This window comes from Mustela lutreola, chromosome 12 (assembly GCF_030435805.1).
Source record: "Mustela lutreola isolate mMusLut2 chromosome 12, mMusLut2.pri, whole genome shotgun sequence".
Classification (NCBI taxonomy): domain Eukaryota; kingdom Metazoa; phylum Chordata; class Mammalia; order Carnivora; family Mustelidae; genus Mustela; species Mustela lutreola.
Window position 1 is genome coordinate 85196639 of NC_081301.1, and position 22420 is coordinate 85219058.

Genomic DNA, 22420 nt, shown 5'->3' on the forward strand with positions numbered 1-22420 from the left:
TATCTATATTAGGAAGGCATGCTCAGTCTAAACTAGAATTCAGAGACTAATAAGTCCAATAAATAGCTGACCTGGGTGTTATCACAAACATGTATTTGGGTGAGTTAATTTGCATTAGAAGGAAGAGAGGTTTTAATGAGGACATTTTGGAATGAGCACCTCGAGAGAGAGACAGGTGTCTCTTCTCAAGCCCAGCATCATGGACCATATATGACCCCTATGGGCATTCTTCTCATTTCTCTGGAACATAATTTTGTTCTGGTGCATTGATGATTGAAAAGAATATATCCTTGTCTTGACAACTTGAGGTTCATATGCCAGGAGGCTCTGACTTAATGAAGGACATCAACCGAGTGGCAAGAGAAAGGTATGATCTTAAAGTAGAGTTACAGGTGGTAGAGGAGAGTATGTGGGAAAGGGGGACTTGAGAAAACTCTGTGAGCCAAGTGTACCACAAACAGTGACAAAAATAACTGTGGGGGACTTGGTTGGGAGAGGTAGACGGACAGTGAAATCAGAGCTTTAAAGTTTGTATGAATTTATTGCTTTCCATTGGCTGGTGTATTCCAAAGCTAAATTTTAGGTCACTGTAATAATCAATCATTTACTATCAATGCTCCCTTCAATTTTCTTTTAACTGCATGCTGGAAGTAATATATATCTAAAAAAAACAAGCTGTTAAAAGGAAGATGTTAATAAAAAATGATTTCCCTAATGCCAACTGATAACAATAGATTTTTAAAAGTGAAGGAAGTCTGAAGCCAAAATGTACAGAAAGCAGTAAAAATAGATAGCAAGTAAAAGGTACTTATTTGTCATAAATGATATAAAGAATGGATTAGTAAGGGAGAGTAATGTATAATATGGAAGTGTTGTGCTGTTTTTTTATAGTTATACTACATAGATTAGGATTTAATTTCGTTTCTCTTGAAAATTTTTAGTTCACCACTGCCTTACTTTTTATGACTACTGAAACTCAACATACTTTATAGAATCAGACATTTTCTGCTCAACTTCCTATGCTGAAAAAACAAAACTGTCTCAGAACACAATAATTATAATATATTCAAGGAAAAATCCAAAGGCATTATTTCACCAAAAAAAGTTTACCCCAATTACAACAAGTTCTAATTAAAATAAAAATAGTCAAAAATAAAGGAAAACCTCAGCATTTGAATGGGGCTCTCTCATCTTTTAGATGGCATCCAGTTCTTTTGGTTTTCCTCCTACTTCATTCACTAACTCCTTTTTGGTGTTTTACTATCCTTCAGCCACAAATATAAATGCTCTTCAAGGGTCAGTCCTTAACCTCTCTTTTCTCTCATTATTTTCTCCATGATAAATTTCATCTAATCTAATGACATGACAATGCATATGGCCCCAGTTCTTCCCTCCCTTCTTTCCTTCCCTCCCTCTTTCCTTCCTTCCTCTCGCCCTCCCTCCCTTTTTATGTCAGTTCCAGATATGCAACATACTGATTTGACAATTCTATACATTACTCAGTGTTCACTATGATAACTGTAGTCCCATGTGTCACCATGCATTATCACAGTATTATTGACATCTCTGTGACTGACGTGATAACTGGAAGTCCATATCTCTTGATCCTCTTCATCTGTTTCTCTCCTCCTCCCACCCACCTTTTCTCTAACAACCACCAGTTTGTTTTCTGTATTTAATAGTCTGGTTTTTCCATAAGTGACTCTTAATCTCACAAAACAAACTGAGGGTTGCTGGGGGGAGGGGGAGGGAGGGGGGGTGGGGTTATGGACATTGGGGAGGGTACGTGCTCTGGTGAGTGCTGTGAAGTGTGTAAACTGGGCGATTCACAGACCTGTACCCCTGGGGATAAAAATACATTATATGTTTATAAAAAATAATTAAAAAAATAAATTAAAAAATAGTCTGGTTTTTTGTTTGTTCATTTGTTTTGTTTTTCAGATTCCACACAGAAGTGAAATCCGAGTCTCTACCTCCACTTTCATCCCTTCTCTGAGTGCTTCCATTTCTGATGTTGCCAACTTAGTTCTCATATCCTATAGTATTTCACACACCATACATCCAATCTGAATTAACTCACCATCTCTTTCCTTTTTACTTAACATACAATCTCTCTCTCTCTCTCTCTGTCTGTCTCTCTCTCTCTCTCTTTTTTTTTTTTTGAGTGAGAGAGAGAGTGAGGGGGAGCACACAGGGGGAGGGGCAGATGGAGAGGAAGAGAGGAATGTCAAGCAGGCTTCACACTCAGCTTGAACCCTGAGATCATGATCTGAGCTGAAATCAATAGTCCAGCACTCAACCGACTGATCCACCCAGGCATCCCAACTTGCTATATTTTAAAGATATTGAATGCTGATTATCTACCTTCAAAGGTATCAGAAACTACCTTCACATACTTTGACCTCTTCCTTTTTTTGTACACCCCAAGTTTGCCAAGTTCTGAGACATCTAGAGTCTGTCACTACTTGCAGCTGTTCTTTCCCGTCTACTCCTTCTGCATCTGCACTAGTTTTTTTTTCATTTTTTAAGTTTAAGGTGTGCAACATTTAAAAAAAAAAGATTTTATTTATTTATTTGACTGAGAGAGAGTTCACAAGTAGGCAGAGAGAGGAGGAAGCAGGCTCCCCACTGAGCAGAGAGCCTGATGCAGGGCTTGATCCCAGGACCCTGAGACCATGACCTGAGTTGAAGGCAGAGGCTTAACCCACTGAGCCACCCAGGCACCCATGCCCTAGTTTATATATCGCTACATCTTACCTGGAACATAGTACTATCCATCTCATTTGTTACTGCTTTTATTTACTTCCTTTTTTTTTTTTTTTTTTAGTTCATTTGTCCTCCAATTACTTTGATTACACTATGTATGTCCTTATTTAAAACTTCAAAATGTTTCCTACTGTTCTTGAATAAAGCCCAAACATATTATCAGTCATTTGAACCTCTTCATCAAGACAGATCATTCCAAGCTTATTTCCAATTGAATTTCTTCTGATGCCAAAATATCTAGTCCAACTCTTCTACACGTAACTTCCCTTACCTCTATGATGATTTCCTGCCCTTGTTCCCTTTTTTTCCCCGGTATTTCTTGTAGTACTGGGTATTTTTTCTTACCATGTCAAAATATCCACATTATTCTTATCCATAAAATTCTAGTTCTAATATAATCTCTACTGAATTTAGCTAAAATATACCAAAAATTTATGCCAGATTCTATGCTAAGTACATTAACTCATTTAATTTTGGAACCTTACTATCCTTCTATTCTTATTACACATTAATATTTTTATTATACATTGCTATAAATGTGTCTGTTAAAAACTGTGGCATAAGCTGTATTTAATTCATCTTGGCATTTCTTAAAGTTCTTTGGGAAGGGTAGACGTTCAGTCAATATGGATGCACAAATGAATTATATTAATAATGTTTTCAGTGGTTCTACTACGCTTATTCCTACTCTGCACTGTCAAGGATTTAGGAGAGCTTAATTTTTTTTAATATGATTTTTTAAAAAAGGAAATAAAGGAAAAATAAAGTGAAATCATATGTAAGGTTGGTTCATAGTAACTGTGAAGTGTGATTTAGTATAGTTTGTCAGAGGTGGAACACACATATGGTGGTTAGCCAAGGCAAAAAGATTATTTATTTACAGTATAACTAATTTCATGAGATGAAAATAAGTAAGTTACTGATAAGAAGCTCAATTCTTTTTTTTTTTTTTAAAGATTTTATTTATTTATTTGACAGACAGAGATCATAAGCAGGCAGAGAGGCAGGCAGAGAGAGGGGGAAGCAGGCTCCCCGCTGAGCAGAGAGCCTGAAGCGGGGGCTCCATCCCAGGACCTTGAGATCATGACCTGAGCTGAAGGCAGAGGCTTAACCCACTGTAAGGAGGATTCTGTTTGATGTAGTAAACCACATCTTCAACACCATAGTTAAAGCACAAGGGATGTGAGCTACCTTAAAAACCAAAATTCTCTTCAGTGTTACTTGTTCAAGAATGATAGGTAAGTTACCACAGAATAGAAATAGTCATACACAAAATGGACTTATTTCAAGAGTGGTAGACAGGGTCATGCATTATTCAGGTGACAACTGTGTTGAGCTGTTTCAGTAAATTGTAGAGGGCATGATGATATGCTTCATGTACTCTTTCTTCTTCCTTCTCTTGTTTTAAACAGAAAAGAAAAGAAAAACTCAGCGTTGTGACGCGTTTCTTAAGATACTTGGAAGTTATTAGCTACTTGGGGGTCCTTGTTACAGCCCTTCTACACAATGGAAGGAATGACAAATATGATTACAGTATGTTTATACACGTCTATGATATTAAAACCATAATCGCAGATATCGTGGTTAGTGATGATGGCAGACAGTACCAATAGTATACATACATGTGTGTGTGCACACATGTGCACATATATGCACACACACGTATTTCAGTACATATTGTTACTTCACAAAATAGTCTATGACCAGCTATTTAAACTCAGGCCTAATCTTAAGGCCTAATCCTTTCTGTCAGATAATTGTCATCCGCAATGATTATTCTGCTTTTGAGATGATTAGACATATTTCATTACTACAAATAAATAAACTTCTTAAAAAATTACTCCTTAAGAGTAAAAAGAAATTGTGCATGCTGACTTCAAAAAAACCCTTGAATTTCCCTCTTGGTATTTACTGTCAAGAGCACAATAGGCTTTCACACAGGTTCTCATAAGGAAGAATTCTGTTTGTTTTGTCACACTTTTTCCATTAATTTAAAAACCAGTGAAAGCCTGAAAACCCTGGGAAGTGTGACAATAACCCCCAATTTTGAGTTTTCAAAATCTCTTGGGAAGCACATTTTGTGGATAATTGCAAGTGCTTTGTGAAAGAGCTTCAGAACGGCATGAGCTTCTAGATTAACTATATACAATTTTGGAGAACAAAAATGTCTTTTTTATGTTGTCTCACACCCTCTGTTTAATGAGTCTCATCAATTTATGCCAGTGATGAAACGGACTTGTTCAGACAAACAGCTTTATAATGCTTATTGTTAAACGTCTCCTAAAAATCATAAAAATTAATCGAACATCTCCTAAAAGACCAAAAATTAGCCCAGGCAAAAAAAAAAAAAAAAAAAAAAAAAAGAGGTAATACCTCACGTACGTGTTGTTTTCTTGAAACTTGTCCCCATAAGCATTGATGGTGGTGTTGTGGATTGACACAACCCATTTGGAAAGCACTGTGATATCAGAGAGCACGCACTTTTAGGACATCCATTCTCTTCAATACGACAACTTCGTTTTGATGGCCAGCCCTAGCCCTGGTTGGATGATAAATCCAAACCCCAGCTTATATTTCTCTTACGACCAAGTGCTAACTTCTCTTCTGAGACTTCGGGCTAAGTCTGTGTGTACGTGTGTATGAGTACACTTTTCTTTTACATAATAAATGCCATTATTCAGTAATTATATTTTTATCAGTGTAATATGTACACGTATTATCTCTTTTAATTTTTGCAATACCTGTCTGGTAGACAGCATTATACTAATTTTAGAGATGACAAAACTTGACCTTAGAAAGATCAGTTAACCTAGCCACATCACCAGCTTGTAAAATGCTCAACTAACAAAATGCTGAGTTTGGAACATACACAACTGACTCTAAGGCATATTAGCCTTAACTTCTAACTTCTCAATTATTATTTAATTTTTTTAAAAGCTAAGCAGTGTTTGAGTTACTTGTGCACAAATCTTACTTCCCCAGATGTGGCCTGAAGAACACTTAGAGTTTGTTGTGTGCTGTCTGAATCACATTTAAAGCAAGCGGCTGAAACCTCATATATGAACCTTTTGTGTGTGTGTGTGTGTCTCCTTTTCCAGCTGTTTGTATGTTTCCAAGAGTTTTTCTGTGCTTCCTTTTCTAGGACTCTGGGATAGGAAGCATGTTATGTGGGTATGGCATGCGCCACACTCAAGCTTCTCTCTTGCACCCCTGTTCTATACTCTATACCTTTTGGCTATTCAATGGGATGAATCATTCTTTCACTGATAAGTCTATACTTCCCAAGAAACTGCCCTTTGATTGATTCTGGATCATAGATCCTACCTCAGAGCTGCCCCATAGTCAGGGTTCACAAGGTTCCTTGTCCCTTTCTGAGACCACCTTTGTTTAAGGCCTAAAGATCAGAAGGGGCATCAGATAGATTCGAAGTAAAGACACGAGACAGTATCAGAGAGGGAACTTTCGCTAAAGATGTAAAGAAATATAACCAGGATACACGGTACAGTGAAGTACAGGTGGGAAGGTGAGACACTTGAGTGTAAATAACAGGTACTTAATCAGAATAATCTCATCTAATCTTCACACTATCTCCATCATTTAGCTGTCTTGCACAATAATTGCCATGTTTTGGTGTGTTTATTTGTTCATTTCCTTTGCTGCACAGTATTCCATTAAATGAATATTTTGCAACTTATATGGCATTTTTCTTATTGATGGGCATTAGGTCTGCTTCCCATTTGGGACTATTCCAAATTATGCAGCTATGAAACTCTTGTACATGTATGTTGCTAGATTATACATGCATTTTATGGGCATATATTTAGGAGTGGAATTCCTGGGTCATGAGATATGCTTACATCTAACCTTAGCATATAATACCAAACAATTTTCCAAGTGGTTTTGTGAATTTATCCTCTACCAGCCTTTTATAATAGTTTCCAGTGCTTCTCTTTCTCAACAACACTTGGCATTGTCATTCTTCCTATCTTCAGCTATTCTGGTGGGTACGTACTATCCACTTTTTATGACTTTAATCCGTATTTCTGTAATAACGACAGAAGTTTAGCACTTTTGCAAATGTTTATAGGACATGTTTATATCTTCTTTCATGAAGTGCCTCTTCAAGTCTTTTGCTTATTTTTTCTTTCTGGTTGTTTGTCTTTCACTCAAGGATTTGTAGTTCTTTATTACAATTACTTTATCACAAAACAAAAAAGTTTTGTGAATGCAAGAATTTTCTTGCTTATATGTGTTATAAATATCTTCTCCCACTATGTGGCCTGTCTATTCACTATTTTGTGACTTATGGTAAGTAAGCAGTTCATAATCTTACTAGGGTCCAATTTTTCAACATTATTATAGATATAGTAATTTTTGTGTCATTTTAGAAGAATCATTGTTTACCCCAAGATCATGAAACTATCTTAGTATATCTTATGAATTTTATTGCTTACTTTGTCCTTTTTATTCTTTAATTTATCTGGTATTTATTTTTATGTGTGGTGTAAAGTAGGGATCAAGTTTCTTTTTTCCTCCCCCGGAACATGATCTTATTGACTTAGGACCATTTTTTTGTTGAAAATGTCCTTATTGGGAAGCCAGGGTCATGGTCCCAGGGTCCTGGGATCAAGCCCCACATCAGGCTCCCTGCTCAGTGGGGAGCCTGCTTCTCCTTCTCCTGCTTGTGCTCCCTCTCTCTCTCACTAGCTCTGTCTCTCTCTCTCTCCAATAAATAAATAAATAAATAAATAAATAAAATCTGTAAAAGAAAAAAAAAGAAAATGTTGTCCTCTACTGTTCTCCAGCGCTACCTTTATCATAACTCAGGTCCCTGTAGGTATGGGTCTGTTTCTGAATTCTGTTTTCTATTCTGTTGTTCATTTAGCTATCCTGGAACAAATCTAACAGTCTTAATTAATGTTGTTTTAAAAAAACAAATTTTCGTGTCTGGTGAAGCAATGCTTACCTCCTTTTTCTTTTTCAATTTCACTTATCTATTCCTGGCTTTTTGCATTCACATACAAATTTTAGGATTCAGTTTTCAATTTCTACATATACATGCACCCAATCCCTGCTGGGATTTTTGACTGTGACTGAATGAATTGAACTTAAAAATCAGTTTGGTGAGAACTGATATCTTTGCAGTACTGTTTTGCAATCCATGAACATGACATATTTTTCCATTTGTTCTGTTCTTCTTTAACCTTCCTAAATAATGTTTTATGGTGTTGTCGAGGTATTAACATGTTTGTTGGATTTATTCTCAGATAATATTTTTGATCCTTTTGTAAATGATATAATCATAAAATGTAATTTTCAAATGGTTTTGGTTGATACGTAGGAATACAACTGATTTTTAATATTGGCCTTCCATCCTGGAGCCTTGCAAAACTTTTGCAGTAATACTTTTATTATTTTTTTTAATTTAAGGATTTTGTTTATTTGAGAGAGACCAAGCATGAGAGAGAGCGATGATCAGGAGAAGGACCAGAGGGAAAGAGAGTAGTACACCCCCCGCTGAGCAGGAAGGCCAGCGTGACTGGGGCTTGATCCCAGGAAGCTGGCATCCTGACCTGAGCCAAATGCAGACACTTAAGTGACTAAGCCATCCAGGTAGCCCTCTTGCAGTAATTCTAATAATATTTTCTGTAGATTCCTTACAATATTCTATATAAACCCTGAAACCATTTGCAAATACCACAAATCTTCATTTCCAATCTCTTTACAATTTATGTATGTACGTATATATGTACGCATGTACTTGCCTTATTTCACTGGCTAGGACCTTCAGTGCAATGTTAAATAGAAGTGGTGGTGATAGTGGTCATCTCTGAGTTATGCCTAGTCTCAGAGAGGAAGTTTTCACCATTTCACCATCAAATGTCTGCTGTGCTTTTTTTTTTTAATTTTTAATACTCCATCAGATCAAGCAAGTCTCCTTCCTTTACTAGTTTTCTAAGGGCTTTTCCTTTTAATATGATGTGATATTAATATTTATAGACTCTTTGAGCATACTTTTCTGTTTATTCTGTTAATATGGTGAGAATATGTTTTCCCCTTTTTGCTGTTAATGTAGTGAAATACATTGATTAGTTTTCTAATATTAAACCAGTCTTATATTTTTGCATTCCTGGAATAAACTATACTTGTTTTCTCTGAATCATGACATATACCCACACACATACAAACCCCACAACCATATTTAGTATTAACACATTGAATTATGTGAGATGTAGATGTTAATTCAGTATGCTAATGTTTTTGTTAGTATTTCTTTTAATTAGGTTGTAAAAAGAAATCACATATTATGGAAAGCTATATGCTAGACATTTATCCATTTTCTCATTTGATCCCACAGGCTTATAATATATGTGTCATCCAACTTTCTGTATATAAGAAAATTAAAACTCAAATCATTGATCTAATTTTCTAAGCCATGAAGATAACCTATTTAATTTCAGGTTTCCTGTTTCAATATCAGTGTATGACCTGTTCAACACACTTCAAAATGCTGTGATGTTTGGGGCACCTGGGTGGCTCAGTGGGTTGGGCCTCTGCCTTCAGCTTGGGTCATGATCCCAAGGTCCTTGGATGAAGGCCTGCATTGGGCTCTCTGCTCAGCTCGGAGCTGCTTCACTCCCTCTCTCTGTTGCCTCTGCTTACTTGTGATCTCTCTCTCTGTGTCAAATAAATAAATAAAATCTTAAAAAAAAATGCTGTGATGTCTGATTTTGTAGAACAGTACTGAAATGTGTTAAGAATATAGGAGATCTGCAGTCAGAGAAGCCTGGGGACAAGGCCCAGCTTTGGAACTCACTATGTGACTTTGGTAACTGGCTTAAGCTCTTTAAACTTCAGTTTCTTCACCTATAAAATGGTGAGGATAGTAACCACTTCATCAACGTGGGACGGGGACTAAATAAAATAAATAGAACTTTAATAGACAAAGGACTATTCAGATTTTCTATTTTTGGGGGGTCAGTTTTGGTATGTTTTGTTTTTCTAGAAATTTGACTTTATTATTTAAATTTTCTTTTCTGAGAGAGCTAGCACCTGCCTTGAAGTGGATTGGTGGGGGGCAGAAGGAAAGAGAGAGGGAAAGAGGGGAAGCAGACTCCCCATTGAGTACAGATTCCAAAGTGGGGCTCAATCCACAACCCTGAGATCATGACGTGAGCCAAAAACAAGAGCTCCAACTCTGGGTGTTTTTTTGTTGCTGTTGTTGTTAAATATCCTATTTATTCATTTATTTTATTATGTTATGTTAGTCACCATATGGTACATCATTAGTTCTATGATTCATTGTTTGCATATAACACCCAGTGCTCTACGTAATACATGCTCTCCCTCGTACCCATCACTGGGCTCATCCATCCTCCCTCGAAAACCCTCAGTTTGATTCCCGGAGTCCATAGCCTCTCATGGCTCCTCTCCCCCTCTGATTTCCCTCCCTTCATTTTCCCCTTCCTTCTCCTAATGTTCTCCATGCTATTCCTGATGTTCCACAAATAAGTGAAACCATATGATAATTGTCTTTCTCTGCTTAATTTGTCTACTTAGCATAATCTCCTCCAGTTCCATCCATGTTGATGCAAATGTTGGGTATTCATCCTTTCTGAAGGCTGAGTAATATCCCATTGTATATATGGACCATACCTTCTTTATCCATTCGTCTGTTGAAGGGCATCCCAGCTCCTTCCACAGTCTGGCTATTGTGGACACTGCTGCTATGAACATTGAGGTGCATACAGCCCTTCTTTTCACTACATCTGTATCTTTGAGGTAAATACCCAGTAGTGCAATTGCTGGGTCACAGGATGGCTCTATTTTTAACTTTTTGAGGAACAACCACGCTATTTTCCAAGGTGGCTGCACCAACTTGCATTCCCACCAACAGTGTAAGAGAGTTCCCTTTTCTCCACAACCTCGCCAATATTTGTTGTTTCTTGCCTAGTCAATTTTGGCCATTCTAACTAGTGTAAGGTAGCATCTCAATGTGGTTTTGATTTGAATTTCCCTGATGGTTAATGATGATGAACATTTTTCATGTGTCTGTTAGCCATTTGTATGTCTTCTTTGGAGAAGTGTCTGTTCATATCTTCTGCCCATTTTTTGACTTGATTATTTGTTTTTTGGGTGTTGAGTTTGAGAAGTTCTTTACAGATCTTAGACATCGGCCCTTTATCTGTAGTGTCATTTGCAAATATCTTCTCCCATTCCGTGGGCTGTCTCTTTGTTTTGTTGACTATTTCCTTTGCTGTGCAGAAGCTTTTTATCTTGATGAAGTCCCAGAAGTTCATTTTTGCTTTTGTTTCCCTTGCCTTTGGAGATGTGTCTTGCTGTGGCTGATGTCAAAAAGGTTACTGCCTTTGTTCTCCTCTAGGATTTTGATGGATTCCTGTCTCACATTGAGGTCTTTCATCCATTTCATCCTTTGAATATGGTGTAAGAGAATGGTTGAGTTTCATTCTTCTGTATATAGCTGTCCAATTTTCCCGGCACCATTTATTGAAGAGACTATCTTTATTCCATTGGATAAGAGTCCCGACTCTTAACTGACTGAGCCACCCAGGTGCCCCTGACTTTACTTAAATTTTTAAATATATTGGCATAGAGCTATTATCATCTTATCATCTTATCATCTCTGTAACACTTTTAAGAATTGTAGCTTTGCACCTTATTCCTTTTACATCTTGGTTATTTGTGCCTCCTCTCTTTTTTTTCTCAAAATGTCTCTTTGGAAATTTATTGTATATTCTTTGCAATGACCCAACTTTTATCTTGTTGATCATCTCTATCTTATGTTTTGTTTCTTTTTCTTTACTGTCTGTTCTTTATTTTTTCTTTCCTTCTATTTACTTTGGATATAGTTACCAGTCTTTAAAAATTTCTTGAGATGGATGCTTAAGTCATTGATTTTAATTACATTTATCTCCCTTGTGATTTTATATATGCCATCATTGTATATTATATATAAATATATATGGTTGTGTGTATATATATTGCATATATGTGAGATAGATGTATATTCATAGAGAAATCATAGAAACAAAAAGTATAGTATTTTCAATTACATATCTATATCTCTAAATTTATCTCCCTCCTGACTTCTTTCTTTCTTTCTTTCTTTCTTTTTTAAAGATTTTATTTATTTATTTGACAGAGAGAGAGATCACAAGTAGGCAGAGAGGCAGGCAGAGAGAGGAGGAAGCAGGCTCCCTGCAGAGCAGAGAGCCTGATGCGGGGCTCGATCCCAGGACCCTGGGATCATGACCTGAGCTGAAGGCAGAGGCTTTAACCCACTGAGCCACCCAGGCGCCCCTCCCTCCTGACTTCTTATATGCAACTGTTGTGTATTGTGTTTCTGTATGCATCTGTGTGTGTGTGTGTGTGTGTGTATATATATATATATATATGTACATATATATATTGCAATACACAGTATTTAGTATAAGCCATCATATATTTTATATATATTTATAATACATATAGTAAATACTATGCTTTTTGTTCCTATAATTCCCTTTAATCTGGGCTATTGCTGTAACTTGCTTTGACTAATAGAATGCAACATCATTGCATTGTTGTGTAACATCCAAGGCTCAATTTAAGGGATTTGTTAATTTCTGCTGTGAGCCTGAGGTGCATGGAAAGGCTAAGTGAAAGAGAACAGGGGCACTTCAGTCAAAAGCTGCATCTGATCTTCCGGTCTGTCACCAGTCTTCTTGCCAGTCATGTGTATGGGCCATTTGCAGCACGGCCCAATTAAGCATAATGATTATATCCCTGGCTGATACCACACAGGATAGAAGAACCATCCAACTTAGCTCAGCTCACACTGCAGAATTGTGAGAGATAATAAAAGGTTGCTTTTGATTTAAGCCACAAAGGTTTACCAACCAGCAACTGGCATCAAGGATTGAATGATTGTCATCTGAGCCCTGTCATACCAACGGGAGTAAATGACATGATTTCCTGTGGACTGGATGCCAAATACCTTGAAAGTGTGAATATTAAATGTTACTGTCCTAAAGAGTAACATAGGTCAGTGAGGAGGTTGACATTGCTCCTGTTACACTGTATGATAACTAACTAGAATTTAAATAAAAACTTAAAAAAACAAACAGAAACCCCCAAAACAAAGAAACAAAGAATTAACTGAATTTGGGCACTGTTGGTGGGAATGTAAATAGGTATGGCTACTGTGGAAAACAGTATGGGGGGGGGGTCCTCAAAAAATTAAAAATGGAAATACTATCTGATCCCGTAATTCCACTACTGAGTATTTACTCAATGAAAACAAAATCACTAATTTGAAAAGATATGTGTATCATTATGTTTACTGTAGCATTATTTACAATAGCCAAGATATGGGAACGACTGAAGTGTCCATTGATAGTTGAATGAATAAAGAGGATGTGGTAGATATATATACTGAATGAAGAGGGTGTGTGTGTGTGTGTGTGTGTGTGTGTGTGTGTGTGTTTGTATTACTCAGCCATAAAATAATATCTTGCCATTTGTTACAACATGGATGGACCTGGAAGGTATTAAGCTAAGTGAAATAAGTCAGGCAGAGGAAAACAAATACCATATGATTCCGCCTATATGTGGAGCCTAAAAAAGAAAACAAATGAACAAACATAAAGTAGAAACAGACCCATAAATATAAAGAACGAACTGATGGCTATTGGAGGGAAGGGGGGTGGGGGAGGATGAGCAAAGTAAGTTGAAGGGGTTCGGGGGGTATAAGCTTCCAGATAAGTGACTAAGCCACAGGATGAAAGGTAAAGCACAGGGAATACTGTCAATGGTATTGTAATAGTGTTTTATGGAGACAGTTGTAGCCACACTCATGGTAAGCACAGCATAATAGATTTGTTGAATCACTATATTGTATACTGCAACTAATGTAACATTTTATGTCAACATGCTTCAGTTAAAAAAAAAAAGGAACTGAGTGAATTAATACATGATCTTCCCTTTTTAAATTTTTTAATAGTGATTAGATGCAATGGTGTTTATCTGGACAAATTTCTGTCAATTCTTCATTAAATGAAGAAGAAAAAAGTCAAATGTAGATTAGTAAAAAGAAACAGTGGATGAATATTAGCTGGATTGTGGCAAAAGAACTGGAAATCCTTGGAAAAGTTTTGAGCTCTTTAATGCAATTATGTACTTCTCTGGATATGGGATCATCACATAAATATGGACTTGTAACAAATGTCTTCGTTATTTCCTATTAGAAGGTAAGTATTATTAGTAACTTAGGCTATATATTTGGCACATAATATAGAATCAGAAGTGAGCATGGGGATATTGTGTTTTTTGAAGTTCAGCTCTAGTTTTGAGTTCCTGTTTTTACTAAATATCTCAAAAACAAAACAACTCTATATTTTTAAGAAACATGTCAGTATCTTAATACTTATTGTCATATATTTATAGATTTTCAATGCAAAGCACAAAGCTATTAGATATAATTCTATGCTCCATATTTCACAAATACATGCCCAGACTATCTGTACAAGGTGGTCATTATATTAATCTTCAAGAGGAGAGACTTAAATTTTGCAGTGAATCCTGACAGCTAGTTCTTTAAACATAGTTTAAACTTTTCCATTTATTTAAGTCCTTTTTCTCTTGTTTATTTTCTCATGGAAAAAGAAAATGTTTCTTACAAATCACAAGGATGATGCTCAGTAATTATTGCTTAAAGAAGCAAGTGATTAAAAAAAAAAAAACCCAGTATTTTTAACTTGGGGGGGAAAGGGGAAGAATAAAAATATTAAAAAAGGAGATACACAGGGAGGGAAAAAGCTAGGTATTCAGCATTTTAAAAATATATTATTATGGTATGCCCCATGTATCTTCACTGCCAAATCTGCCTTTTGCATTAGGAAATAAGATTTTTGTTGAGGAGGCTACAAACAGATTCTTCCAATTTTCATTTTCTCTATGGTGTGCACTTTACCAGTGACAGACCTTTCATACTTTATACAGTTTTCATTTTAAAGAAGGAGAAAAATTCAAGGAACCAAAGGAATATCAATAGTTATTTGACATCATAAAAGACTGAAACTTTCAAGAAAATAAACATCAAAGCGTTTATTATTTCTGATGGAATAGCATCTATCTCACTTCCTAGGAGTAAGCCGCTATGAAGACACATGGGATTTTTAGCATTTAAATACTAACACCGATATATTTCAGCACGCATTGTCTCGGAACAAGGACATTCTCTTCTATAAACAAAATACAGTTATTACACTGTGTAAATTTAGCATTGACAATTCTGTTATTTTCTACAGAGTTCATATGCAAATTTCCCCAATTGTCTCAATGGTATCTTTCATAACTTCTTGTTGTTTTATGTGATTCAAGATCCAACCAAGAATCATGTGTTAAAATTTCGTTTGTCAAGTCTCTTTAGTCTTCTTAATCTAGGGCGGTTTCCCAGGCTTTTTGTGTCTTTCATGATATTGCCATCTTTGAAAACATCTAGCTATTTGTGTTGAAAAATGCCCTTGTTTGGATCCTTTCCTCATGATTAAATCCCAGTTAAGCGTTTTTGACTGAAAAGCTACGTAGATGAGATACTGTGGTTTCTGTGGTTCCTGCGGCTCAGACTGCTACACTTGATGGTTTTGGTTACCGTGGTGTCTGTCAGACTTTGCACTATAATTGATACGTACTTTACAAAGATGCTTGGCCCGATGTATAGCTTGTTCCTAATATTTTTACACCCGTTAGTTTTCTTCTCTCTTTTTTAAAGATTTTATTTATTTATTTGAGAGAGAGAGAACGCGAGCACGAGTGGGGAGAGGAGGTAGAGGGAGAAGGAGAAGAAGACTCCTCACTGAGTGGGGAGCCTGATGTAGGGCTTGATCCCAGGACCCCAGATACCTAAGGGACTGAGCCACCCAGGTGCCCATCCATTAGTTTTCTTGACTCAATGCCTGAGTCAATGGTTACCTTGGTGGATACAATACAGTGATTCTGTTTCTATGGCCTGAGGGATTTTGCCATTTTTTCTACTGAGGTAATGCAGTGTATGTGTTTTGTTTAGAGTTATCTAATATCCTTGCTCCTTCCTAAACATATCCCAATTGGGTCTCCCTTCTTGAATTCAAATTCAAAATGCAAATTTCCACTCCCCTCTTCTCCTCCATGAGATTTGGAGCTCCTCCTCAACTCTGGGGCTGTGCCTAGATCAGTCTAGTCTCACCTCTCTGACCATGATGACCACTTCAAGAATGCCTGTCATCCCAGACCACAAGGAGCTCAGTGGCTACATTTGTGCTGAGACTTCTGCAAACACGAAGCCATCTCTCTGGCAGGAAGTTTCTGAGGTAGCCGTGACTCTCTCCTAGGAGCTTCATACTGTGTGCCTAAATAAGTTACCTGGCTGACTACCCAGCAAGTACTGTTGTTATGGGCTGAATTACGTCCCTCCCTTGCCCCCTCCAATTCATACACTGAAGTATTAACCCCAGTAGTGGAACCCAGAGTGTGACTGTATTTGGAGGTGGCCCTTTAAAGAGGTAATTAAGGTAAAATGAGGTCATACAGGTAGGTCCTAATCTAATGGGACTGGTATCCTTAAAAAAAGAGAAGATTATTGGGAGGGAGACAATCCATAAAAGACTCTTATTCTCACAAAACAAACAGGGTAGGGAGAGGGTGGTTGGGTTATGGACATTGGGGAGGGTATGTGCTATCGTGAGTGCTGTGAAATGTGTGAGCCTGATGATCCACAGACCTGTACCCCTGGGGCTAATAATCATTATGTTTTAATGAAATTAATTTTTTAAAAAAGGAGATTAAGATGCAGACATTCAGATAAAAGGCCATGTGAAGATAAAGGAAAAAGAGGGCCATCCACAAGCAAAGGAGAGAGCCCTCGGAACAAAGCAACCCCCAGCAGACACTTTGATCTCAGACTCCCAGCTTCCAGAACTGTGAGGAAATGAGTTTCTGCTGTTTAAGCCACCCAGTCTGTGGTACTTTGTGATGGCAGCCCCAGCAGACTAATACAGCCATCTTGACGTGACATGATGGTGAGACTCCTGAGCTATGGAAATATTCTATGGAATCTGAGGATGGAAGCAGAGTCATAGAATGCACATGAGAGATACACATGAGATACAGAGCAGCTCTGAAAAAAATATTGAGTTAAGCGAACCAGTACATTTTCTTAACTGCTCAGACCAATTTAAAAGGTGTATTTTTTTTTTTTCTTCAAAATGCAGATTGCCACAGGTGCAGGGAGTATAACTCGAGCAGACTAGCCCCTTTCCCACACAAGTCAAGAATTGCTGACCAGCTTCAGGTTATCTAGGTCATGCAAGGTGGAGGCAAGCTCTTAGGGCTCAAGTTTCCCAGGTAAGGGACGAACTGATCTGGTGACTACTGGGAGTAGGCCATGGGGAGCTGGTGAGCCTTCTTGTAATGGTGTGGCCTTCCTTGAGACAGGGGAGAAGTTCTAGTTAGAAGTGATGAGTGTTATCAAAGTGCAGTAAGTAGAAATTGAAGAAGAAAACATGTAGAATTGGGCTTCACTATTTGTTCAGTAATGGCTCTGCTCTCCTGTTCCCGATTTCTCTATCACATTGTGGCTCCTATCCTTACAATCAAAATTATCATGCTTATCTCTATCTCAATGGCAAGGTGTGAGTATGAAGTGAACAATCTGTAGTCCATTTCAATTATTTTGGAGAAATCCTTGACCTCTAGATACAGGTTCTGACCTGAATTTTCCTTGTGCAATGCATCTGGGGTGGTACTGTAAAGAAAAGCAACTTGGGGCGCCTGGGTGGCTCAGTGGGTTAAAGCCTCTGCCTTTGGCTCGGGTCATGATCTCAGGGTCCTAGGATGGAGCCCCTGCATCAGGCTTTTCTGCTCAGCAGGGAGCATGCTTCCCTCTCCCACCCCCTGCCTGCCTCTCTGCCTACTAGTAATCTCTGTCAAATAAATAAATAAAATCTTAAAAAAAAAAAAAAAAGAAAGAAAAGCAACTTGACAAATTTAAAACATAATGTAAAGATTCACTGATGATTTCTGTGTTTGTTTTAGCTCCCCATGCTAATTAAAAATAAGTTTACATGCGGTGCCTGAGAGGCTCAGTCAGTTAGGCATTGGAGTTCTGGTTTTGGCTCAGGTCATGGTCTCAGGATCCTGGAATAGAGCCCCGCCTCAGGCAACCCACTCAGCAGAGAGTCTGTTCAAAAATTCTCTCTCTGCACCTCCCCTGCTCATGCTCACGCTCGCTCACTCTCTCTCTCTCTCTCTCAAATAAATAAAAATCTGTAAAAAAATAAAATAAATAAATGTATGAGTCTTAGGGAATCATACCGAAATTAATTTTCTCCCAATTATGCTAGTATTGCATACTTTTAATGGGAATAACTATATAAAATCTAATAAAATTCCTAGATTCAACTTCTAAGACCATAGAGAACTTCCATTTACTTAAGACGTAAGCATAAATATGACTTCAAAAAGAGGTACAGTTTCTTAGGTTTTTATAAAGCAAAATTTACCATTTTAAAAAGAATTTATTTATTTAATTTATTTTTTATTTATTTTCAGCATAACAGTATTCATAATTTTTGCACCACACTCAGTGCTCCATGCAATCCGTGCCCTCTATAATACCCACCACCTGGTACCCCAACCTCCCACCCCCAGTCAAAGAATTTATTTTTATTGCCAAGAGAGAAACATGACACCTTATCAAGTCTACTAAAAAATCAAAGAAAAGGACTGTTAATCATAACATTTTTAAAAAGATTTTTTAAAAGATTTTTTTTTAAATAAAAAGTTTTAAAAGATTATTTATTTATTTGTCAGACAGAGATCACAAGTAGGCAGAGAGAGAGGAGGAAGCAGGCTCCCAAGGGAGCCTGATATGGGACTGGATCCTAGAACTTCAGGACTATGACCTGAGCTGAAGGCAGAGGCCCCAACCCACTTAGCCACCCAGGCGCCCCAGTCATAACATGTTTTGATTGAATGAGCTTTACCTAGGGCCAGTCCTTGGTGGAATATGTAGCAAATATAAAAGATGACAGGGTCATCTCAGTTCCTAGATGTTTTATATCAACTTCTTCATCTTGAGGTCCCTTCTGTATTTTTAAGGAAAAACAACATGTGTACTACATAGGTTCTAGGAGGCCCTGTGATTGATAGCAGAATTGCTTGGATGGTTCAGGTTATTCATTTTTCCTTTAGTTAAAAGTGAAATCCTAGGGGCTCTGAGCGGCTCAGTAGGTTGAGCCTCTGCCTTTGGCTCAGGTCATGGTCTCAGGGTCCTATGAAATCCTAGTTAGCAGAATGCTCTTGGGATCTAGATTACATATATAACATTGTATCTAGATAAACTTGTAGCAGGATAAATTCCAAAAGCTTAGATTGTTAATCAATAAGCATATCTTATTTTAAGCGAGTTCAAAAGGTGAAGACAAATTTTTCTCCAAAGTTTTTAAATGTGTAAGATTTAGCAAAAAAGTAGTGGAACACTACAACCTCCACAGGCGTAACTTCGGTATCGACGGATAATTGTCATTTGGATTAATTCAGCAGCCCTCTAAATCCATTCTTCCCCTTTATCTCCCTAGTCCCCACTACTATCATGTTCCTCATTATGGTCAAGATATTTTTGTGAAATACATGTAGTCTGCTCTCAAGGAAGAAAAACATGATACATAAGGGCATCTCCCTGCCTGGTGGTGAAACAAACAGGAACACTAGGGGAGGTTTCAGCCAGCCCTTCAACTGAACTTCAAGTGATGCGATCAAACTTAAATAGAGTCACAGAACTTTAAGAGAGGGCTTCATCATTCTCTCTGACTTTTCCCTAAGACAGGTGCCCAGGCTTGTGACCTTAAACCTTTATTCTCTGAGGACATCCCGTGGAGGTTTGCTGAGAACATCCTTCCAGCCCCTCTTTCTTTCTGCTTTGTCAGTTGGTTTCAACCAAGTGTGGGTTGGCATCCCCTCCTCCCAGGACCCTTCTAACCATCTCTGGGCATGGGGACTCCTCTTAATTTGGGTTTCCTTGAAAGATGGGGTGGGAATAGAGTTGGATCCTTTGGATCCCGAGAAATCACCATTGGATCACCATTTGGGTTCTCATGCTGCATCAGTAAAACAAACCTCTACCCTTTGAAGATCCGTATTTTTTTCCTATTTATTTACTACGCCAGAAGAATCATTTCATTTTTCTCTTTAGCCCTAAAATTACATGACACTATTAACCATGCCATTTCTAAACTTAGCGGCTATTATGACTCGGTTTATGGAACCCTATATAACCAGATCCCTTAAACTTTACCCTTTCCTTTTTCCTCTCAGCCATTCCTCTGCCACCTCTGTGCTCTAGCTGTATTGGGTTGGATTTCGCTGGTTTCAAATACATAACTACCTCAAGGCATTCATAAATATTTGTGTCTAGAATGATTTCATAACACCCACACTGTATTTCACTCTGAGCTCTTCTTTTCTCTTAGGAACCATCCTAAGTGCTTTTTCAGGAATCTTGAATGCTACTTTCTGAGGCAAACCTGCTCAGCGGCAAGGCTATATTCTCCTGCCGGGTCCTGTAGCATCCTATACAACTCCTTTGCAGTAGACATCTTTAAAAACAAACTTTTGTAGTTTACGTATATGATTTTAAACTTAAAGAAGTTGGAAGAATAGCGAGTGGCGCATTCCTTACCCTACTTCTCCTACTGTCCACTAGCTTTATCATTTGCAATCCCCCCACACTCACACATCATATTTTTCTGAAACATTTCAGTGTAAGCTGCATATGTCATAGCTTTTTATCCTTAGACACTTCAGAATATATTTTCTTTTTTTTTTAGATTTTATTTATTTATTTGACAGAGAGAGATCACAAGAAGGCAGAGAGGCAGGCAGAGAGAGAGAGGGAAGGAGGCAGGCTCCCCACTGAGCAAAGAGTCCGATGCAGGGCTCGATCCCAGGACCCTGAGATCATGACCTGAGCTGAAGGCAGTGGCTTAATCCACTGAGCCACCCAGGCACCCAGAATATATTTTCCAAGAATGGAGATATTCTCTATCACCCTCACAGAGTTATGAGCCTCAGTAAACTCAGTAAAACTGAACAATGATGTATCACTTTTACTACTTACATCTATATACCATTTTTATTAATTCACCCACTAGGACAAGAAGTAGTTTGGGCTCATCTACTTTCCTCTTCAGTCATCTTTAATTCAGAAAACTTCCATAATTTTTCTTTTGTCTGTCAATAAATCTCTCTCTCTCTCTCTCTCTTTCTATATCTTTCTATCTATAGATAGATAGATAGATAGATAGATATATTAGGAATAGAGTCCTAGATTTTCTTTTTAACAGAACTGATGTCCCTTCAGTTTTGTCTGATGTTTCATTGTAGTTAGCTATATGTTCTTCAGGCTAGAATACTGCCTAAGTGACACTGTGTCATGTCAGAGATCTCACTGATCTTTTAATTTTTTCCTTATGTCTGTTCTTGTTGGAGTGTAATCACCAAGAGGGCAGTGACCAATTTCATTTTATTTACTTTTTTAGCTCCAGAACTAACTACAGGGCCTGGCACATAACAGGTACAAAATAAGTATTGACTGGAGTCATAAAGTAGATTTTCACATAACTTTTCAGAGCCCCGCCTGAAAGTGAGGTAGAACTTCACACAGTTGTGCAGGATTGCCTTGTTGCTACTAAATTAAAATCGGTCAGGATGGAAAACCCAGGATCCTTGTATGGATCAAGAAGTAAAGCTAAGCTAGTTTTAGCTCCTTCAATAGCTTCTTCCTTTTATTGTTGCAAGATGCACAACCGTCGGTGATCAGCAAGCATGCCCCATTCTGAGTGGCCTTAGTGTGAAAGAATACACATTTCTCTTCGTTTTGCCAAAAAAGCTGAAGGCAATTTTTTTTCCCTCAGACAGCCATGAATGCATATTAAACCAACTGTAATTGTCTGCTAAATGTATTTCATAAACAAGCAAACCAGAGCTAGATTTTTTTTTGAGCCTTTAAAATACTTGGGATGCTAAAAATATCCTGTCAACCTTGAGCACAAAGCTGTCAAGCCAGAAACATTCAGCTTTTCTGAAAAAGAATTCGGAGGAGGTTGGTGGAGAAACATTGAAATTCATTGTGAATCTCATTTTTTAAGAATGAGGAGGCAGCTATAACATTGATGTGTATTTATCCTAAATGAAAAGAATGAATGAATTCCACTCGCATTGTGAGATGCGCCACTTGGGGAGATTTTGCACATTATGAAAGTTTCTTCTTTTGCTTTTCAGGAGCGTTACCTGTGGCTGGTTTGTCAAACAGGCATACGTCATTAGAATGGTGAGATTAAAGCAAAGATATTTAAAAATGAGACTATGTCTCTATGTTTATATACCTTGAAGAAATGTTCTCAAATATGAAAATGTCTCAAAATGTTTTGCAGAGTTTGACAAATTTTTAAAACCCTCCCATTTGAAAACTATCTACGGTAATGAACTGTTCTCAGAACTAAACCTGAGAAATATTTAAAAAAAAAAAGAAAGAAAGAAAAAAAAAAAAAAAAGGAGAGGCAGAGAGTATTTTCCGCTGGGGAGTCTATCGGCATTCAGTTGTCTCATTTAATTATCC

The 22420-nt window shown here is 37.5% G+C and overlaps 1 long non-coding RNA gene across 1 annotated transcript in view; it reads left to right on the forward strand.

The window, feature by feature from the left end:
• The window catches only part of LOC131812717 (uncharacterized), a 60231-nt gene that overhangs the window by 24359 nt on the left and 13452 nt on the right, over positions 1–22420 (forward strand). The window contains exon 2 of the long non-coding RNA XR_009346450.1: positions 22084–22132. This is a non-coding gene — a long non-coding RNA (uncharacterized LOC131812717). The remainder of the gene's footprint in view (positions 1–22083; positions 22133–22420) is intronic.